The sequence below is a fragment of the Bidens hawaiensis genome, unplaced genomic scaffold (assembly GCF_021521415.1).
Source record: "Bidens hawaiensis isolate Kalapana, Puna unplaced genomic scaffold, B.hawaiensis_p1.1 tig00013519_1, whole genome shotgun sequence".
Lineage (NCBI taxonomy): Eukaryota > Viridiplantae > Streptophyta > Magnoliopsida > Asterales > Asteraceae > Bidens > Bidens hawaiensis.
Window position 1 is genome coordinate 634,232 of NW_027492147.1, and position 20,613 is coordinate 654,844.

General features: G+C 42.9%; 1 pseudogene; it reads right to left on the reverse strand.

Annotated features, from left to right (window-relative positions):
* Positions 1-3,311: 3,311 nt before the first annotated feature.
* Positions 3,312-19,879, reverse strand: LOC143544317 (G-type lectin S-receptor-like serine/threonine-protein kinase At4g27290; annotated as a pseudogene).
* Between the last annotated feature and the right edge of the window lie 734 nt (positions 19,880-20,613).

Genomic DNA, 20,613 nt, shown 5'->3' on the forward strand with positions numbered 1-20,613 from the left:
ATGTTCGTTCGTTTATTAAATAAACGAATTTCCAGCCGAACGGTTCACGAATAGTTCACCGAACGTTCGGCTCGTTTACAGGCCTAGGGGTGAGATCTAAATAGAACTACTTTTAAAGAGAGAACCAGAGAACTAACAAAACATTATTTTTAACTTTTTTTTTAAATATTTTGTGAATTTTTTCTTTCCTACTTCTAATAAGATGATATTGTTCCTAAAAAAAAGTCGATGTAGTGCATATGTGCACTAATGTGTATTGCATATATACAAAAGTGTTTTATTACATATAATACGACACAATTACGTTATACAATACACAATATCGAATATATGCGAATACAACACTAATAATTATATGCAACATACATTATCGCATATACGTAATACAACAGTAATACACATATGCAGTATATTGATTTTTTTATTTTTTTATATAATATAAAACTATTGCATGTATATAATACAAATAATTATATATATGCTGTTCAACACTATTGCACATATTAATACACACACTAGTGCACATACGCAATAAAAAAAAGTCGATGCATTGGATGTGTGCACTACAACAAGGTTTTTTTATTATTTTTTATTTTTATATTTTTTTTCTAGTGAAGAATAACAACAATAAGAAGGCTGAAATAAAAAAATTAAAAATATTTTTTTAATTAAATTAAAAACATTTCTGCATTGGTTCTCTAGTTCTCTCTTCAAGAAGGAGTTTTCTCTCGATTCTTTCCCTATATATATATATATATAGGGGATGGTTCATGCGAGAATCAATATTACAGCGAAAAGTACGAGAAGTGAATCTTGTTCATTGATTTTGTTTGATTAATGGTCGTTACTCAAAATTGCATTATTGTAATTTTAATTTCACCATTTTAATGAACTTTAATACTAAAAGGGTGTACTAGTAATATTGTGTACCTTGTTAAAAACAAACACTAGTCAATTAATTCTTCAATTAAAGCCACACTTAAATTACTCTTTTGAAATTCATTTAGTATTTTTAGTGTCATATTATTTTGAAGGTTTACAAATGGTTCATCCAATCTTATGTATGATGAATATCTTGTTTTTTGCAAGAGTACAATGGCAACTTTGGTAAAAACCTCTTGTATCCCTATGAAGTATAGGAATGTACGCACACGCATACGTACCTACGTTCTACATCCCTACGTGTGTACGCCCCTACGTATGTACATACACACATACATACGTAGGTACGCACATAGCTAAGTCCCTACGTCACTACGTGCGGACATACCTGCGTGCCTACATATGTACGTCTCTATGTGTGGACATACGTAAATCCTATGTACCTACGTGCATTCATAACGTGTATGGCGTATGCATGAGTTTCATATGTTGTGTAGATGGATTTTTTTAATTGTGTAAATTTTTTTTCTTGAGTATGTTCTGCTTGGTAGGGGGACAAAAAAAACATGTGTATAATTTCATTTAATCTGTAGTTACGTAACGTACACATATGTACATTATCATTTACCTTAAATTATACATATATGTATAAAAAAACATGTGTGTACATATATGTACGTACATATTATACATATATGCATAATTTTGCTAAAACCAAGAATTTTTGTTATGAAACCGGAATGAAATATAAGAATTTTGGTTTTTTTTTTTACTTTTTTATTTTTGTGTTTTTTTTGTTTTATGATTTTTTTTTTATTTTTGAATTTTTTATGATCCAAAATGGCTCTTATAGTTCTTAATTCCCAAAAGGTTCTCACATGATCCTGATCATATATATATATATATATATATATATATATATATATATATATATATATATATAAATAACCAAAAATTAGAATAACCTACTCACAATAGTTTTTCTTATTTTCTTAATTATATTATATTATAGTTATAAATTACTACTATAATATAAACAAGAACTTTGGTGCCGCAAGTGGCCTAGGCGACACCGTATTGTTTGATGAATTTTGTTTTTTAGCTCAGTTACCATAATAAATGTAACAAGAACCGACCAAACGTTAATTTTTTTTTGTTTTTAGTTCCGATAATGTAATGTATGTAATAAATTTGACTGAATTTGTGTCAAGTTACCGCCTCAATGCTCGGGATCACAACGCTTGGGTATTACCACCGCCTGGGTTTGCCAACCAAATAAACACCGTCTTAAATATTTTGTTTTCTTATATGTTAATTTGACGAATTAATTTTTTTGGCTTTAACTCTCAAATTTTACCAATGATGTCTAATTTGTATCGAACGCAACAGATACTGATCGAATTCGTCTCGACTCGTCTTCAAAACGCTTGGGTTTTACCAATGCCCGTGTTTTAACTCTAGGGTTTTGCCAATTGCCCGCGCAACACGCTGGGTAAAAAAACTAGTTAGTATAATTGAGAACTTTGGTGTCACAAAGTTTTAGATAAGACCTTGAGTACTTATTTATATAGTTTCAAGAATTATTCCAATAGTTGAGTTGGTTTGATGGTTCATTGAAAGCTTCCTAAGTCTTGTCCCCATTGTATGCTAAAGTTCAAGTCCTCTTTCGGTAGTAGATTTCCTTGTTTTTTTTTTTTTGTCTTTTTTTTAAGTTATCCGTATATGTATTGATTGTTGCATTAGGGATTTTTAAATATGACGAAATTATTTTATAGGTTTAATTTTCTTACACGTAATGAACCTAATTGATACGAATTAAATTCACATCGAGTTGTCGCCGTAACGCCAATGTTTTTGTCTTAATAATGATAACTTGACGTAACTATTTTTTAGGTTTAGTTCCGAAACATAGCAAACATAGATGATACCAATCAAATACAACGACTGTGTTTTATCGACCGAATAAACATTGTTTGAATTATGTAAATTTTTTGTATCATATGTTATACAGGTATCACTACTATCCAGGTGTATACTAATTTGTGTTTTGGGGTTAATGCATGTATGGGTACGAACCTAGCTAATACCAACAGAATTCGTATCCATCGCCGCAACGCAACGGGCTGCTACCTAGTTCTTAAAGAAGAAAGGAAATGGGGATACGGGAGGGTTAACTATTGCCTACTTTTCTTACAAAAAACGTAGATACAAAAAATTTATTATTTATTATGTAAGACATCATGCTAAAGAAAACCAAATGTGGTTTTTTGTTTTTGTTGATAAAAGAACGTACGCAAGGTTTGGAAATAAAAAAAGAAAACCAAGTCTTAAGTAAAACTATGAGTTTGTTAAATACAACTTTAGCATACTAATATACTATCTTTCCCTTATAACATGATGTTGTGTTCTTTTGACCGAAAACTTTCAACTTATCTGCCACTCAACATTGAAATGCTTAGTTCATTGTTAGAACTTGTTCCGCATGAGCTTGAAAATTGTGTAGTATTCTGATTAGTTGTTCCGATGTAAAAGCCTGGTTCTTTTGGCGAAGGCAATGAGCCCTCGCTCTCCAACATCAGGATAGCTGAGGACATGGTTGGTCTATCTTCAGGGTGTCGTTGAACACACAACAAACCAACATGGATTGAATGTAGAACCGAGACACATTGATTGATTCACCTAGGCAATTGGAAACTAATTGCAAGGACTGATCTTCAATATGGAGTCTTCATGCCTGTGAAAGAAAAAAGAACACAATATTAATTTTTTTTTTCAAAAGGGCATATCACATTGAAAACAGTTAAAACACTTAGTTCTTTGTTTGTGTAAACACTAAGATGCCACTAAGATACTTTAGCTTTACCTTTTGTTTAAATGTGTTTTAATAATATCTTTATAAGTTAGCTCTCTTTTGTTTGTGAAACTTACACATCCAATAAGAAATACCAAATCTTTTTACCCTTTTATAGAATTGACACTTTGCGAGTTAACAAAACCAAACTTACATGCTCAATAAGGTTGTTACAATGTTCTTTATGGACAAATGTTCTGTTTTTCTCCCCACACACAATTTCTAGCACTATTACACCGAAGCTATATACGTCTGATTTTATAGAAAATGTACCATGTCCCGCATACTCTGGTGCCATATAGCCACTGCATGAAATTAAATTAAGTGTAAGCGATTCATTAAATAAATTAGAATTAGGTTTGACCATATCGTGACTCTCACGATGTTCCGACCACCCTATTTGTGTTTGCCTCTATCTGATTTCCTCCAAAAGTTTTAGTCATGCCAAAATCTGATATTTTCGGGTTCATATCTATGCTAAGCAAAATATTGCTGATTTTGAGATCTCTATGTATGATTCTAAGCCGAGAATCCTAGTGAAGATAAACAAGTCCACGAGCAATTCCAATAATTATGCGGTAACGTGCATGCCAATTAATGAGTTGACTTTGAGTTTTATCTGTAAGATGTTTGAATTTTAGTTTGTCGTTTATTTGAAACTTTTTGATATTTGCTCATAATATTTCATCTAGCAAATATGAAGGAATCAAGGCCCTTGTTTGGCATGCATTCATAAATCAATATCTTTTCGGCTCCTTTTATGCAGCATCCCAAGAGCTTGACAAGATTGCGATGTTGTAGCTTAGATATCAATATGACTTCATTCTTGAATTCGTTAAGTCCTTGAGTGGATGATTTTGCAAGCCGCTTTACTGCTATTTCTTGTCCGTCTTCAAGTATTCCCTTAAACATAATTTTTTAAGATAAGTAGGACACAAAAAATCTGTGTATGTGTTTTCTAGTCTTACTTTTTTCATCCGTGTTATCATAATAGTATTTTGCGTTATATTTTTTTACCATGTACTAAGCAACGTTTTATAGTAACTCATGGACACCATATGTACTACATAAAAGGTCATGGAGTCATTGAATACCTTGTAAACCGGTCCAAAGCCACCTTCTCCAAGTTTGTTGTTCATTGAAAAGTTGTTTGTAGCGTTAACTAATGTAGAGAACCCAAATAGCGTTAACTCTAGATCTTTATCATCACCTATATTTTCAGGATCGTATCGAAACTCGTTACCGAGTGGCTATCCACATTACAACCTCCACAAAGAACTAGGAATACTAGTACATATATAAGTTACCAGATATAACAGTACTTTTTTTGTCGGATGATTAGGAAGACTTGATCTTTCATCTAAATTGTTTATGAATTAGTGCGTACAAATATGATTAGAAGAATATAATAAGTTTATGCGGTACTAGATTTAGGGAAAAGCTAACATACAAATGAAATTAACATGCTAATTGTGAGAATCAGGTAGAGTAATTAAAAACACAAGTAGAGTAATTAATTACCTGTAATTAATTACTCTACTTGTGTTTTTAATTACTCTACCTGATTCTCACAATTAGCATGTTAATTTCATTTGTATTTGATCTAAACCCACTGGATTTAATAGGTTTATGCTATTTTCGACTACTTTTAACCTTTCGGTTTAGAACATGTTTTTTATTTTTTTTTATTATATTTTTTAAACATAACTGGGAAAGACTCATTCATACCTTGTTGCTGCTGCTTCTTCTTATTGTAACAATAAAATAAGCATATTGAAACTATTATGAGCAAAACCACAAACGTAACGGGGATAATAACTCGCACTCTACTCCATGCGCTTGATCTTTTATCATTTTCTACCGAGTCTGTGTCAAAACAGATTGTTCATTTGAAACTTTGACACATAATTATGAATTTTAGTAAATATGAAACTGTTTTTTAATTTACCTAACTCAGAATGTGACAGTCGAATGTAAAGAGTCACCTCGTTTTCAGCAAACGTTCTGATATCTATTAGATCACCGAACCATAGCAAGCAACCACTCCCACTCCCTGAGATATTAGAGTAAGCGGTACACGAACAATTGCTTTTACACAACTTCTCGCATTCGGCAAGGGTCATGGTCTGGTTATACCATGATCCCCGAGTGTCGGGTAACTTCAAATTATAATATTTGTTAAACCCTTCCCCGGGGTCACAATTTAATTGGACGGTATGCCGACACCCTTGAGACCAATCTGCAACCATCCATTGATCAGGAGATGTAGGTTCAAACCCCTTCAAACATTCACAACCTGGTGACTTGTTAATGTTGCAACTCGCAAATGCCCCACCCCACACACTGCATATTCATCACAGTGGTCGATTTCTGGGACCGCATAAAGGCTCCATTCTTGTTTGCTATCGATCCATAACAAACGCTCTTAACGACCAGTTGGTTGTAACACCAGCCTCGTAAAAACAGAACTATTTAAAAGATTGTACTGGAAGTAAATTTCGTTCTGGTTAAGAACAAATGTGTAGTTGTAAATCGGGTTCGGTCTCAAATTAGTAGCTCCGCTAAATCTGAGTCCATTCCAGGGAGCCCGAAACTTTACTTTTGGGCCATCCATTAGGATCGACTGAGGGTATCCGCGGATATCTATCCCTATAGAAAACTCACCGGAAGAAGGATCACCTTCAGATTTCCATGATGTGTATCGTCTTTCAATCCCGGAAACCAAATCCCAGCCCTCCTTCATTCCAGGAAGTAAAGTATCGGTCAGAAAGTCAAAACTTTGCCATATGGGATCTTCTTGATTGATGTCCTCACCTTCCTCGTATATTATAAAGTTGCCTGTATCTAGAAGCTGGCCAATCGGATTCCTCACAGATGTCTTTGACGCGTTAGCTGACGACCATAGGACGTTGCCCATTGTAGCATTCCGGATAATTAGAACTCCGTGTAGGGTGAGAGTTAGCTCTACAGAGGTATCATTGAGTGGTGTGTTCCGGTTGGCTATCCATACTGAAGAAACGTGGATCTACTCACTGGTAGCAGATCTACTTTCCTCGGGTTTTGATTGTACTATTTCACCGATGGTTCTTCTGGATCTGTGTTCTTCCACCTACAAAATGAACAACGCCGTTAACTTACCCCTCAGAAAGGGACAGAGGGGTCCTCTTTGGGGTAACCCTCCGGCGTGAGAATAAGTATGTGAGGAGAAGATAATAATGTGAGAGTCAGGGAATCTGGAGAGTATTGCTTAATAGCTGAATACTGTATGATTGTGTGACTGTGTGTTTGTATGTAACTGACTGTGAGTGAATGTAATTCAATATGATTGAATGTGATATCACTGCCTGTAACTGTCAATGATTGAGTATGAATCCCCATCAAAGTGGAGTTGATGCTGTATTTATAGTGCTAGGGTTTCCACTGATTGGGCTCAGCCTCGTTGGCCTCCTCCAATCGCACTGCGCCACGTGTCCTCTGGGACACCTGGCGCTTTCTCGTTGGTTGTAATCACGTGGTAGCACATGTGTCATGCTGAGTTGTCGACCTTTCATTTGGCAGCTGTCAACATCAGCATATCCTTATTTCTTAAAAAGATGCCTTCTGGAAGGTTGTCTGACGTGCACAATCAAGGTTGCCCTAATCCTGATTTGGATAAGGACGAGGTTGATTATGTGCATGTGTGATATGCGCCCATCCTGAGGATGCGCGAGGTCTTCTCTTTATTCTCACGCGCAGATATTTCATGCGCAAATATGATATGCACGAGCATGTGATATGCGCCGCGCGCTGATGCGCTGCGCGCATATGTGATGCGCGAGCATATGTGTGCCTGGGCATATGATGCCTGAGCATGTTTTGTATGCGCCATGCGCATAGGTTTTGGCTTTGTGCCTTGATAATATCTTTGATTTCTAATGTCTTGTATATATCTTGTGGGTTGACCCGGCCCGCTCGATGTTGAGGCGGGTACATACCTCTTCAAGCCCCCCCAGTCTAATGTGTGTCTTATCTCGCGCTAGCGCGGTAAGATAGATATTAGACTTACTGATTTGGTCTTTTTAATGGGGTTTTGTCGTTTTATTGGTTGTTTCCATATTTGCGCGAAGTTCTATCCATTTGTTTTAAACGAAGTGTCCAAACACGTGGTTGGTTGGTGGTGACGTGCGCCGGAAACGTGTCAGACGTTTCGTGTGCTCGAGGTGCTACAGTTGCCTTTCATGTCCCCTCGCACAGCTGTCTGGAACACGTGTCGCGCTCGCATTGGTTTGCACCTGCGAGTGGGGGCGCGTCTCTGCTCCGTGGCAGTGCCGTTACGTTTTTATGTCCCCTCAACAGTGTTAGGGACACGTGCCGCGCCCTCGTTGGCTTACACCTGCGAGTGGGGGCGCGTGAAATCCGATCAGTTGCCAATTTTCTCTCTCCTGGGCCTATAAAAGGAGGCCCTTAGGAAAAATTTTTATCTTCATCTTCATTGTTGTATACTCCAAAGCTTCCGTCTTTCCGATTTTCTGGTTATTTCTTCCAGATACCCTGTTATCTGTTGCTGTTGTTATTGTATGTCTGATAGCTCAGACTCCTCTAACCCCTCCATCACCTCTATTGCCTCTCGAAGACGCCGTGTGAAATCTGTGGTGATGTCGACATTGAAGCAAAAGGGCAAGGGGAAGAGGGTTGTTGAGACCACATCGGAAGAAGTAGGGAGGACCAAGTCCACGAAAAGGTGGAATGAAATCCCCTGCAAACTGACGCAGGCCGATCTCGACAGCCTCATCTCGTCACAGGGTTTTCTCCCTGTGTTTGGCTGCATGTTGCCTGTGGCCGGGCAAACGGCGGCGGACCCGCCTCCCGGCTATATTTCACTGTACACCCATTTTTCCACCCACTGCAACCTTCGTCTTCCGATGACAAGGTTTGTAGGCGCGGTGTTACGTTTTTTCGGGATACATATATCCCAAGTCCATCCGTTTGGACTTGTGCGCATGACTCATTTCGAGTTCATGTGCAAATCACAGCGCGAGGAGCCCACCCCTCGTCGCTTTCAATTTTTTTACAAGCCCAAGATCCAAGATTCTTGGATCTCCTTTATTCCTCGCAGTCAGAAGGTTAAGTGCAGCACCGTGTCATTCAAGAGCCTTCATGACTGGTCTGAGAGGTTCTTCTTCATCAGGGCTGGTGTAATCCCCATCCGCATGACGATGCGCGCAATCGATTATGCGCCCGCGGATGCGGATGTTATTAAGAACCCAACCGGCGCCTGGGTTAAGAAGCTGACCGCCGAACCATCCCCCGCCAAGAAAATTCGCGAGGAGGCGCTGGTGGGGGTCGGCATGAGTAAGCTGTGGGCCGACAGCGCGGCGGAGCCTGTCATCCAAGTGGACGGCTTGCGTAAGTTATCGCATTGCTTTATTTCCGCGCTAATAAAATTTGCCTTTGCTGATATTATTTGTCTTGTTTTTGCGCAGTAACCAAGGAGTTTGTCCACGCCGCCTACGACGATCAAGTGGAGGGTGGCTCCATCCCGCTGGGCGCTGGGGAGGTGGGCTTCCCAGATCGCTTCGATGATATGTTCATCCCTGTGGATCTGGAATTTGACTTTGATAGCGACGCGCCTGGTAAGCCTTCGCACTTATGCTTATTCCTTTAGAATACCAAAGTTTATTAACAGTTCTGTTGCTTGTATTTGCAGATGCGCTCGAAAACTACGAGCTGGAGCTCGCGGAAGAGGAGGAGGAGGAAGAGGAGGCGCCCGTACTAAAGCGCAAAGCTAAGGGGAAATCTGGCGCAGGGGGCAGTAAGAGACAGAAGAAAGATGACACCCCTGTCGCTCATCCCCATGCTCAAACGAAGGGACCTGAGGAAACCCAGGTGTTTACCACCAAGGTTTCTTTAGCTTCCCTGCCTGTGAAAGTGGGCAGACCTCCTGTCCACTTGAGGTATGGTGGCGTGACCTCCTCTCTTCGCGCGGCTGAAGAGAGAAGCAGTGTCGCGCCTGCGAAAGGTATACTTTGCTTACCCATAATTCTGATTGAATTATTATTAAATCTTTTCGCATTTGAATGTTTGCAGGACCGGCGACGGTAGCAGATCAGCCTCAGGCGCAACAAGGTGCTGAGGCTGCGCCGGGGGCTGCTTCGAAGTCCCCTGTTCTACCCTCAGAAAAGGGTAGAATGAACTTTATGGCGATGTTCAACGCGCGAACAGAATTGCGCGAAGGTATGTTTTGCGCCATTGTCTTCTGAATTTTTTGTTTTGATCAAATCATAAACCCTTTTTTGTTGTTGATTTGTTCATAGGAGTTGTAGCTGGCGTACAAGCTGCCGGTGACACTCCTGGCGCCGTTGCCGGCGCCGCTAGTTCTAGTCCTGCTCCTGCTAGTGCTGAGTCTCCCCTTATTGGGATTACAAAGGAGCAGGAAGCCGTATTGCGCGCCGAACTGGCGGCGTCGAGACCTCCCTCGCCTCCTCCTACGCGCAGCCCTCTCCGCGAGGCTGGTTTGGAGCCCTCCAGGTCGCAGGAGAAGAGGCCGATTGAAGAAGATGAGGAGGATGAGGGAGCTCAAGCTGAAGACTCCTTCGGAGTCCGTGCCAGCCCTGCGATGCCACAAGTCTTCGCAGCGCATACTTCTGGTGGGGCTGGCGCTGACTTTTCTGCTTCATCCCCGCAGGTATGTTTTAATTTGTTGTTCCGCTGCGCGTACTTCCATATAAGTATGTTTTTATGACTTAGAACATTTCTTGTGTTTTGCAGGAAGGTGACCACGTTTACCGCCCGAGATGGAATATTAACGAAGACAGTTCCTTCCAATCCATGGGTGTATGCGAGGACTTCTGGGCTCATGCCGTGCCTCCTACTGAAAGGAGGTATCAGGAGGGGCGCACCCGCGCTGACTTGCTCAACGATCACATTTTCGCTGGGTCGGCTTTCTTTGCTGCCTCCCAAGAGCTTCATCGTGATTATATTAAAGTACGCGATGCTCTTGTGGGAGCCCAGCAAGAGGCTAAGGTGGCTGCCTGGAACCTTTCTGATGCTCGCGCACGAGCTGAGAAACTCCAGGCGGAGCTCAGCGAAAACCGAGCAAGTTCCAACACCGCCTTTATTAAGCGCGGGCATGAGCTCCAAGCTGCGCGGGAGAAGCAGCAGGTGGCGGAGGCCGAAGTTGCCAAGTACGCGCGGAGAGTGCGTGACTTGGAACTGGAGGCGGAGGCGCGTGACCAAGCTATCGTCCAGAATATCACTGAGAAATCATCACTGGAGAGTGAGGTTGCGCGCCTGAAGAAGTATTTGGCGGCCGCGCAGGCCGATAGAGATGAGGCCTTGGCGACGGCAGCGTCTAGCCAGGAAGCACTTGATGCTGCGCAGGCGGAGAAAGAAAAAATTTTGGCGGCAGCAGCGTCTGATAGAGAGGAGCTAAAAAAGACCAAGGAAACTGTAGAGTTATTAAACTCCCAGGTTCCTGCCCTCGAGACGTCTGTTGCTGGCCTCGCGCAGGATCGCCAATGGCTGGTGTCACAGGGCATGACTCGTTGCGCTTTGGCGATGAAATATTCTGGCGAGTTTCAGGCCCTTGTGATGGACTGCAATGCTGCCGCGCGCTTGGTGGGTCGAGCTGAAGGGTTTACGGATGGGTATGAATATGGCATGTTGAAGAAGAACCCATCCGAGTACCCTTACAAGAGCGACGCGGCCTGCGCGGACATGGCCGCGGTGGGGGAGAAGTATATGAGTACTCCCATCCCCATCCTTGTGCAGGTACCTTGACCTTAATGAGTTTTTCTTTATTAATTTTCCAAGTGTTTTGTACTCAATACTTTTCTATTGATTTGCAGATTGCTGCGCTTGCTGACCAGCCCGACCTCGGCGCGCTAAAGAAGTTGCTCGATAAATGCGAGGGGGCTGGTGGCGATGATGGTGGCGCGGGGGATGTTGCCCCTGCCAGCGGCTCTGGCGCGGCGAAAGAATATGCTCCTGAGACCGTCGTGATAGAAGACTCCATTGAGGAGGAAGAACTTGACTATGGTCAGTTTGGAGATGAGGAGCGGGCCGCGCCAGATGCTGCGGGAGATGATGAGGGTGATGAAGTGGCTGACGTCGACGTGGAGACTTGAGAAGCCCTTCATCTTTCTAAATTTTTTTTTTTTTTTTTTTTTTTTGTTTTTTGTTATACTTGTAATTTGTAACTCATCATACTTGTAAATTTCAATGCTATGGAATGAAATTTGTTTTCCCTTTTTCACATCTTGCGCATTTCCATTCATCTCTTCATGTTTGCTTGTATAGATATAAGATATGCTTGCACGTTAAAATAAGAACAAGGTTGTAAGGAAATTATTTACTTAACCATAGTCCTATTTTGTAAGTGGTTTCGCGGTATCTTGTTTATGCTGACACGCGCGATGACTTTTCACTATTCCTTTTTTGCGCGTCGTTGTCGCGCGTTTTTTATATGGAATTGTGAGTTTTAGTCATTACATGTCAGCATGTGTTACTCAGATATCCACTATGATTCCGCGCGCGACCTCGACCTGAGACCTTAACAACTATGATTTGGCATGTACTTTGCCTTAGTTGTGTTTAGGGATTTTTATGATCAGGCTGCGCGGGATGTAAGATGGATGTTTGTGAGTGTTTTGAGCTAAGGCTCCTTGTTTTGGGCTAAGGCCCTGACGTTTTTAGAGTTAAGACTCGTTAACGTGTTTGAGCTAAGGCTCGTAGGTTTGGGCTAAGGCCCTGACGTTTTAGAGTTAAGACTCGTTAACGCGTTTGAGCTAAGGCTCGCGCATGTATGTTTTACTCCGTTTTATTTTGTTTTGAAGTCAATATAGTGTTGTCATATTGCTCCAAATTAATAAAGGAAGTGTGAAACATGTATGCAAAGGTAATAGAACAAATATTGAAAGATAGCGCGAATCATCATTCATGATGGCTTAAAAGCCTTGATTACATATTTGAATTTTTACATGAAGCATTTTCTAAGCTGTGCTGCGTTCCACGCGCGCGGTATCTTTTTTCCATTCAAATCTTTTAAAGTGTACGCGCCTTTCCCCAATTCTTCTAAGATTTGATAAGGTCCTTCCCAATTGGGGGACATTTTTCCTGGGGCTATTGCGCGGCTAGCTTCATTGTTTCGAAGGACAAAATCATTTTTCTTGAAGTGGCATTCTTTAACGCGCTGATTATAATATTTTTCCAGCTTTTTCTTGTATTTGGCTTCATTGATGATAGCCGCTTCTCTGCGCCCTTCAAGCAAGTTGAGGTCCAATCTTCTTTCGCGCTCGTTATCAGTCTTGCTCATCATGAGTACCCTACGGGATGGGCATCCAATTTCTGCTGGGATCATAGCCTCTGTCCCATAGGTTAGGCTGAACGGGGATTCGCCATTGCTAGTTTTGCTTAATGTCCTGTGCGCCCACAGGACATTAGGTAACTCTTCGACCCAAGAATGTGATTCTCCCTCCAACCTTTTCTTCAGCCCATTTAACAAACTTTGATTCGCGCGCTCCACTTGGCCATTCCCCTGAGGGTGGTAGACCGAAGTGAAGATTTGGTTGATGTGCAATTCTTTGAGCCAGCTGGATATCTTCCTGTCAGTGAATTGTTTGCCATTGTCGCTCACAATTTCCATAGGAAGGCCAAAACGGCAAATGATGTGGCTCCAGATAAATTGCTTCATCGCCTCAGCTGTGATTTTTGCTAGTGGCTTGGCCTCAACCCATTTTGTGAAATAGTCTACCGCCACTACCAAAAATTTCACTCGCCCTTGCGCTTGCGGCAGGGGCCCCACAATATCAAAGGCCATGCGGAGGTCACTGGAATCAAGTTGTTCTTTGGCCGCGTGGTGTTTGGCGCGTAGCTCTGACATGCCTTGCATTTTTGGATTTCTTTTAGCGCATCCAAGTACATGCCTGGCCAATAGTAGCCTGAGCTCATTGCCTTGGCAACCACCATGCGCGGGCCAGCGTGTATTCCGCAGATTCCTTCGTGAATCTCCCTAATCACATAGCTTGCTTCATCAGCATCCAGGCATTTCATGAGCGGTCCAAGATAAGAGCGTCGATATAATGTACCATCAAGTAGTTCATAGTTCTGCGCCTTGTGTCTTATCTTTCTCGCCTGTGCGCGATCGTCCGGTAACTTCCCCTCCTTCAGGAATTCCATTATTGGAGTTATCCAGGATGAAGGGGTTGTATGAATTACAAGGACAGATTGCGTTTGCACTGACGGGTTGCTCATCACTTCCACCCTGACATCTTTGCCAAAGTGATCAAAATTAGTTGATGCCATCTTACTCAGCGCGTCAGCGGACTTGTTTTCGCTGCGCGGGATGTGTATGATTTTGAAGAAGTCAAACTGCTCAACGAGCTTTTTTGCCTGCTCTAGATATAGAGGCATGGTGTTCTCCTTGGCATCATAAAAGCCATTGACCTGTGCAGCTACCAAGTAAGAATCAACATGGGCCTCTAGCCTTTTAACTCCAAACTTGCACGCAATGCGCAGACCAGCCAGCAGGGCTTCATACTCAGCCTCATTGTTGGTACTCTTGAAGTCCAACTTAATAGCATAAGTATATTCATGATTATCAGGGTCCACCAGTTTGAGGCCTGCGCCGGACCCTTCGCTGTTGGAGGCTCCATCAGTGAATAGCCTCCAAACATCTTCTTCATCATTTGGTCGCGGAGGGTCTACCTCGCGCTGAGCTTCTTCAATCTTTCCCTCTGGGATTTCCGTGATGAAATCCGCTAAAACTTGACCCTTTATTGCTGGACGGGGCTTATAGGTGATCGTGTGTTCACCTAATTCCAGCGCCCACTTTGTCAGCCTTCCGGAGAGCGCGGGGCGTCGCAAGACTTGCTGGATGTTGTAACCTGTCAGAACTTCAATAGGATGACCATTGAAGTATCTATGAAGCTTGCGCGACGCGTGTGTTAGTGACAAAACTAACTTTTCCATGATGGAATAGCGCGTCTCAGGGTCTGTCAGCACCCGACTCACATAGTATATTGGCGTTTGGATCCCCTTGCGATCCACCAATAATACTGCGCCGATGGCGCGGTCTCCAGCTGACAAGTACAATGTAAGGGTTTCGCCAGGAAGTGGAGCTGTGAGCGCGGGCAGCTTTATGAGACATTCTTTTATCTCACTGAAAGCTTGCTCGGCCTCAGGCGTCCACTTGAATTGGCTCTTCTTCAAGCAGTTCCTTAAAGTGTTAACGAATGGAGTAGATTTGCTGGCGTGGTTCGCTAGGAACCTGTTGATTGACACCAATCTACCATTCAGCTTCTGAACCTCTTTCATGGTGGATGGTGAAGGCATGTCAAGGATGGCTTCCACCTTTTCAGGGTTCACCTTGAAACCATCCTTAGTGACCATTACACCAAGAAATTTCCCCTCTTCCGCGCCGAAAGTACATTTGCTCGGGTTGAGCTTCATGTTGACTTCCGTTAAGCGCTGAAGAGTTTCCTCGATGTCTTTGAGCATTTGTCTCTCCTCCCTGCTCTTGATCACCAAATCATCAACGTAGACTTCTAGATTTCTTCCGAGTTGTTCACTGAAAACCGAATCCATAAGTCTCTGATAAGTGGCGCCCGCATTCTTTAAACCAAAGGGCATTTTTGTGTAACAAAAAACACCCTTGTCGGTTCTGAAGGCAGTCTTGTCTTCGTCTTGTGGTGCCATTTGAATCTGGTGATAGCCTTTGTAGGCATCCAGGAAACATTTGAGCTTGAATGGCGCCACGGAGTCCACCTTTGCGTCGATGTTTGGGAGGGGGTAACAGTCTTTCGGACATGCTTTGTTGAGGTCCTTGAAGTCAATACACATCCTCCATGACCCGTTGCTTTTCTTTACCATCACAGGATTGGCTACCCACGTCTGGTATCGGATCGGGCGGATGATGTTTGCGCGCAACAGGTCCTCAACTTGCTCATTCATGGCCTTCGCCTTTTCATCCCCCATGATTCTCTTTTTCTGAGCAATTGGCTCCACCGACTTGAACGTGTTAAGAGAATGTTGCGCCAAGTCTCGCGGGACCCCAGTCATATCGGAGTGTTGCCACGCGAAGACCGACGTGTATTTTGTGAGCAACCTTTTCATTCTCAATCTCGTTTCGTCTGAAATGGTAGCGCCAATTGTGACCGTTTGCTCTGGGAATTTTGGGTTTAAAATCCACTTCTCTGGCGCATTGTCCGCCATTGGAAGTTTCATTCTCCCTTCCCGCGGCGTACTTGTCACTGCGCACAAATGATCGCGGTAAACAAATGTTACGCCTGTTGGTGTAGGGAACCCCAATGCGCCGTGCGCTGGCGACGGTATAGCATTAAATTGGGCAATCGTTCCCCTACCCAGGATCATATTGTGGCATGACGTGGTGGGCAAGACCAAGAAGTTGACAACTTCGGCTCGCTTGTGCTCATCATCCCCCATAGTTAGTTCAAACTGAATTTGACCTAGGGGATGGATGATTTCATTTGAAACACCACAGATTGGTGCGTTCACCATCTCGAGCCGCGCTTGGTCTGCCGGGTCTAACTTTCTGAAACATTGCTCATACATAATGTCAGATTCGCTTCCATTGTCCACCAGGACCTTTGACACTTCGTAATGAGCAATGTGTGTGGTGATGACGAGAGGGCTGCTGATTGAAGGGCCTCCCCTGATTCGTGGGAAGATAACTTGCTGCTCGCGCCAATCTCCGCTGATTTGCGCGCTTCTCTTTTTTGACGTCTGCCCTTGTCGTCCCCCCTCAGCCACACAGATTCTTTTGTATTTCTTGCTGGCAGAGGCTCCTTCCGGTTGCTCATCTTCTATTCTTGGGTTTTTCACCAAGTGAGCCAGCCTGCCTGATTTTACATCCTTCTCGATCGCATCCTTTAAATGATGGCATGCGTCGGTGTTGTGGCCCGGGGACCTGTGAAATTCACAATATTTGCCACTGTTTTGCGGTCCCTTGTAGTGTAGTTGCTTGGGGGGCTTGAATTGGACATTCTCAGTACTTAACACCTGTGCAGGTGTTTTAGTGAGGGGAGTCCATATTCTTGGCAGAGGTCTGCTAGGATCTCTGCCGCCCTCCCTCTTGTCACCCTCCCCGCGATTACGAACATCTTTTTGGGGCTGGGGTGAGCTTGGTTGCGTTTGCTTTTCTGCGGAAGAAAAACTTGTTGGTTGCAACCTAGACCATACAGAGTTCTGCTTGGTCCTCTTCTCTTTGCTGCGCGGTGATTCAGCCTGATGCGCTTTTTCTCTTGCCCTATCTTGGGCAATCTGTTTTTCGTTTCTCGCGAAGACTCGCGATGCTTCCATTAGTTTTGCCCAAGTGGTGGGCATACCATCTCTGCTTACGAGAGCTCGGCGGAGTTGATCACTGCGCGCGCCTTGTATAAAAGCCACGCGCAGGAGTTGCTCAGTTATACCCCCGATTGCCAGAGACTCCTGATTGAAACGAGTGATGTAGTCCTCAATCGTTTCATCATTCCTGCGCACGCAGTGCATGATGTCATCAGGATCGCGCGTGTGTCTGCGCTGCTGCACGAAGTGGGCTTGGAACTTTTCCAATAGTTCCTCGAACCCATCAATTTGCCCAGTCGGCAAGCTCTCGAACCAGACACGCGCCGCGCCCGTAAGGCAGCGGGCAAACATGTGACACCATGTTGGCATCGTCCAGCTTTCTAGGTTTCCCGTGTTATAGAAACCTTGCAAAAAGTCATCTGGATCTGTTGTGCCATCATATTTGCCCAGACCACTTGGCATCTTGGTCTTGTGCTGGATGGGGACCTTAGCGATGCGCTCAGTAAATTTTGAGTGCTTCACTAAGATGGCCGGCCTGTACGGCGTGGTTACGTCCACTTGCCCCCTCACTGGCGGGCTGTACGGCATGTGTAGATCCAGATCTGCTCTGGCTCCAGGCGCCATGTTCACAGGCGCGCGGAGTTGTGAGCCTCCTGCATGAGTATCTCGCGTCTTCCTCATGCTATGCACTTCTTCATCACTGAACTCAGTTTGTGCAGTGTGAACAGAATGTCCGTCTTCCGGCGCGCGCGCGGCCTTTTTGTAGTCTGCTTATCAAACGCTTGCCTTTGTGTTTGGTCGGCTGGCTTTTTCTGTTTGACCATTTCATTGTACTTTTCCATTAGACGCCGCTGCTCGTTTATGAGCCATTCATTCGGATCATTTGTTTCTCCTTCTGGACCCATTGGTCCTTTCAGTTTCGCGCCGGCAAGATTTTGTAACGTGAGATCGTCTGGAGGAGTTTCAGTCTGGCCGTGAGGGGTTGTGATGAAGGGACGGTTACTGGTGGTGCGCGTAGAATCACGCGGCACCCTCAGAAACTGATGTCCCTCATTGACACCCTCACGTTCAATATCCTCCAGAGCTTGATCAGCGTTACGAACGCCAGAAACCATGGTGATTGATTTTTTTTTTTTTATGTAGATCTGATGAGATCTGATTGCCGTTTGTAACAGTGGATGGCGCCAATGAAGAAACGTGGATCTACTCACTGGTAGCAGATCTACTTTCCTCGGGTTTTGATTGTACTATTTCACCGATGGTTCTTCTGGATCTGTGTTCTTCCACCTACAAAATGAACAACGCCGTTAACTTACCCCTCAGAAAGGGACAGAGGGGTCCTCTTTGGGGTAACCCTCCGGCGTGAGAATAAGTATGTGAGGAGAAGATAATAATGTGAGAGTCAGGGAATCTGGAGAGTATTGCTTAATAGCTGAATACTGTATGATTGTGTGACTGTGTGTTTGTATGTAACTGACTGTGAGTGAACGTAATTCAATATGATTGAATGTGATATCACTGCCTGTAACTGTCAATGATTGAGTATGAATCCCCATCAAAGTGGAGTTGATGCTGTATTTATAGTGCTAGGGTTTCCACTGATTGGGCTCAGCCTCGTTGGCCTCCTCCAATCGCACTGCGCCACGTGTCCTCTGGGACACCTGGCGCTTTCTCGTTGGTTGTAATCACGTGGTAGCACATGTGTCATGCTGAGTTGTCGACCTTTCATTTGGCAGCTGTCAACATCAGCATATCCTTATTCCTTAAAAAGATGCCTTCTGGAAGGTTGTCTGACGTGCACAATCAAGGTTGCCCTAATCCTGATTTGGATAAGGACGAGGTTGATTATGTGCATGTGTGATATGCGCCCATCCTGAGGATGCGCGAGGTCTTCTCTTTATTCTCACGCGCAGATATTTCATGCGCAAATATGATATGCACGAGCATGTGATATGCGCCGCGCGCTGATGCGCTGCGCGCATATGTGATGCGCGAGCATATGTGTGCCTGGGCATATGATGCCTGAGCATGTTTTGTATGCGCCATGCGCATAGGTTTTGGCTTTGTGCCTTGATAATATCTTTGATTTCTAATGTCTTGTATATATCTTGTGGGTTGACCCGGCCCGCTCGATGTTGAGGCGGGTACATACCTCTTCACATACAACCGTTCCGGTCGATATTTTCTTGTACCAAATTCCAACATAATGGTTTGTGGAGTTACCGGGGCTAAAGAAACCAAGCTCGAAGGTTTGTTGTGGCGAGATGATGGTTTCTTTGTATTTAAGGGTTTGGTTTGCAAACATGGTGTCTGTAGCATAGGCCAAACTTATTGATGACCAAAGCACAAGGAAGCCTAAAATAATCTTGGTGTTGGTCAAGTATTAAACAGAAAACTCCCCTTCTGAAATTAAATGCCTACTTTTGAAGGGTTTTAAAGTTTGGGCCTAGTATATTATCGATACGAAATTATTTTATATTTTTCTGCCTTTCATTGTAACCATAGAAATTTTTAGAAAAAATAAACCTATGTTTGTCAAGTCTTCGCTTCTCCATTGACATGTCAAAAAATGATTAACAAAACTTAATTTTTGGATGGCCGGGTCAAAAAATGATTAACAAAACATCCGTGGAGCGACTGGCATGCAAATATTTTCTTCTTTAGAATGGGAATATATATATATTTTCACCTCTCATTGTCATTAGGTATAGAAACTCTTGTACCAAATAAATACTATTCTTTCTTATTCAAAAAACTTAACGGACTAGATCGTTATTGTTGCATTTTGATCGATAAGTTTAATAATCATCACATAAGGCAAAGTTTTCTTACTTCTGATTGTAACCGTTTACAATGTTTTATCATGTATGAAGATTGATACACGTATCTTTGAGCATTCCCAACCCATCCCCTAAAATTATGTGAGGAGGGTTTGTAAATTATAGGGTGAGGTTGTGAGTGGTTGTGAGTGTAAATTATAGGGTGGAGAGAGAAAAGTTAGTGATTTTCTGTAAATTTAGGGAAAATGTAGTGATTTTTTGTAAATTATAGGGTGGAAAGAGAAAACTGTAATGATAAAGGTATAAAAAAGTATTATTTAATTGAATAGAAGAGAGAAATGTAGTGTTTTTTAGTGTAATTATAGAGATATGGATGGGGAACGGGCTAGGAATGCTCTTAGGCACCTATATTTAAAGGGAATATATATAATTCAATATTTTGGTCAAGTTTTCTTCCTTTTTATAAGGCGGTGTTTGGTATACAGGAATGAGAATTAAATTGAATGAATTATTGTGAGGGAATGAGAAGTGGTGTTTGGTTAGTCAATAGAATGGAATCAACCATTATATAAAGAATTACAATTCATCAAAACCATTTCATCCTACCTCGCTTTCTTCTTCTTCTTCTTCTTCTTCTTCTTCTTCTTCTTTTCATTTCAATATTCGTCTTTCACTTTATTCTCTAGACAACACCACATGACAACAACTACCAACACCACCGCTGACGACGGAAATGGTTGTGGCGCTGGAGGTCAGGAGGCATTGGCGATGGTTGCGGTGGCGAAGGTGGTGGTAGTGGTGAGGGTAACGGTGGTCAGG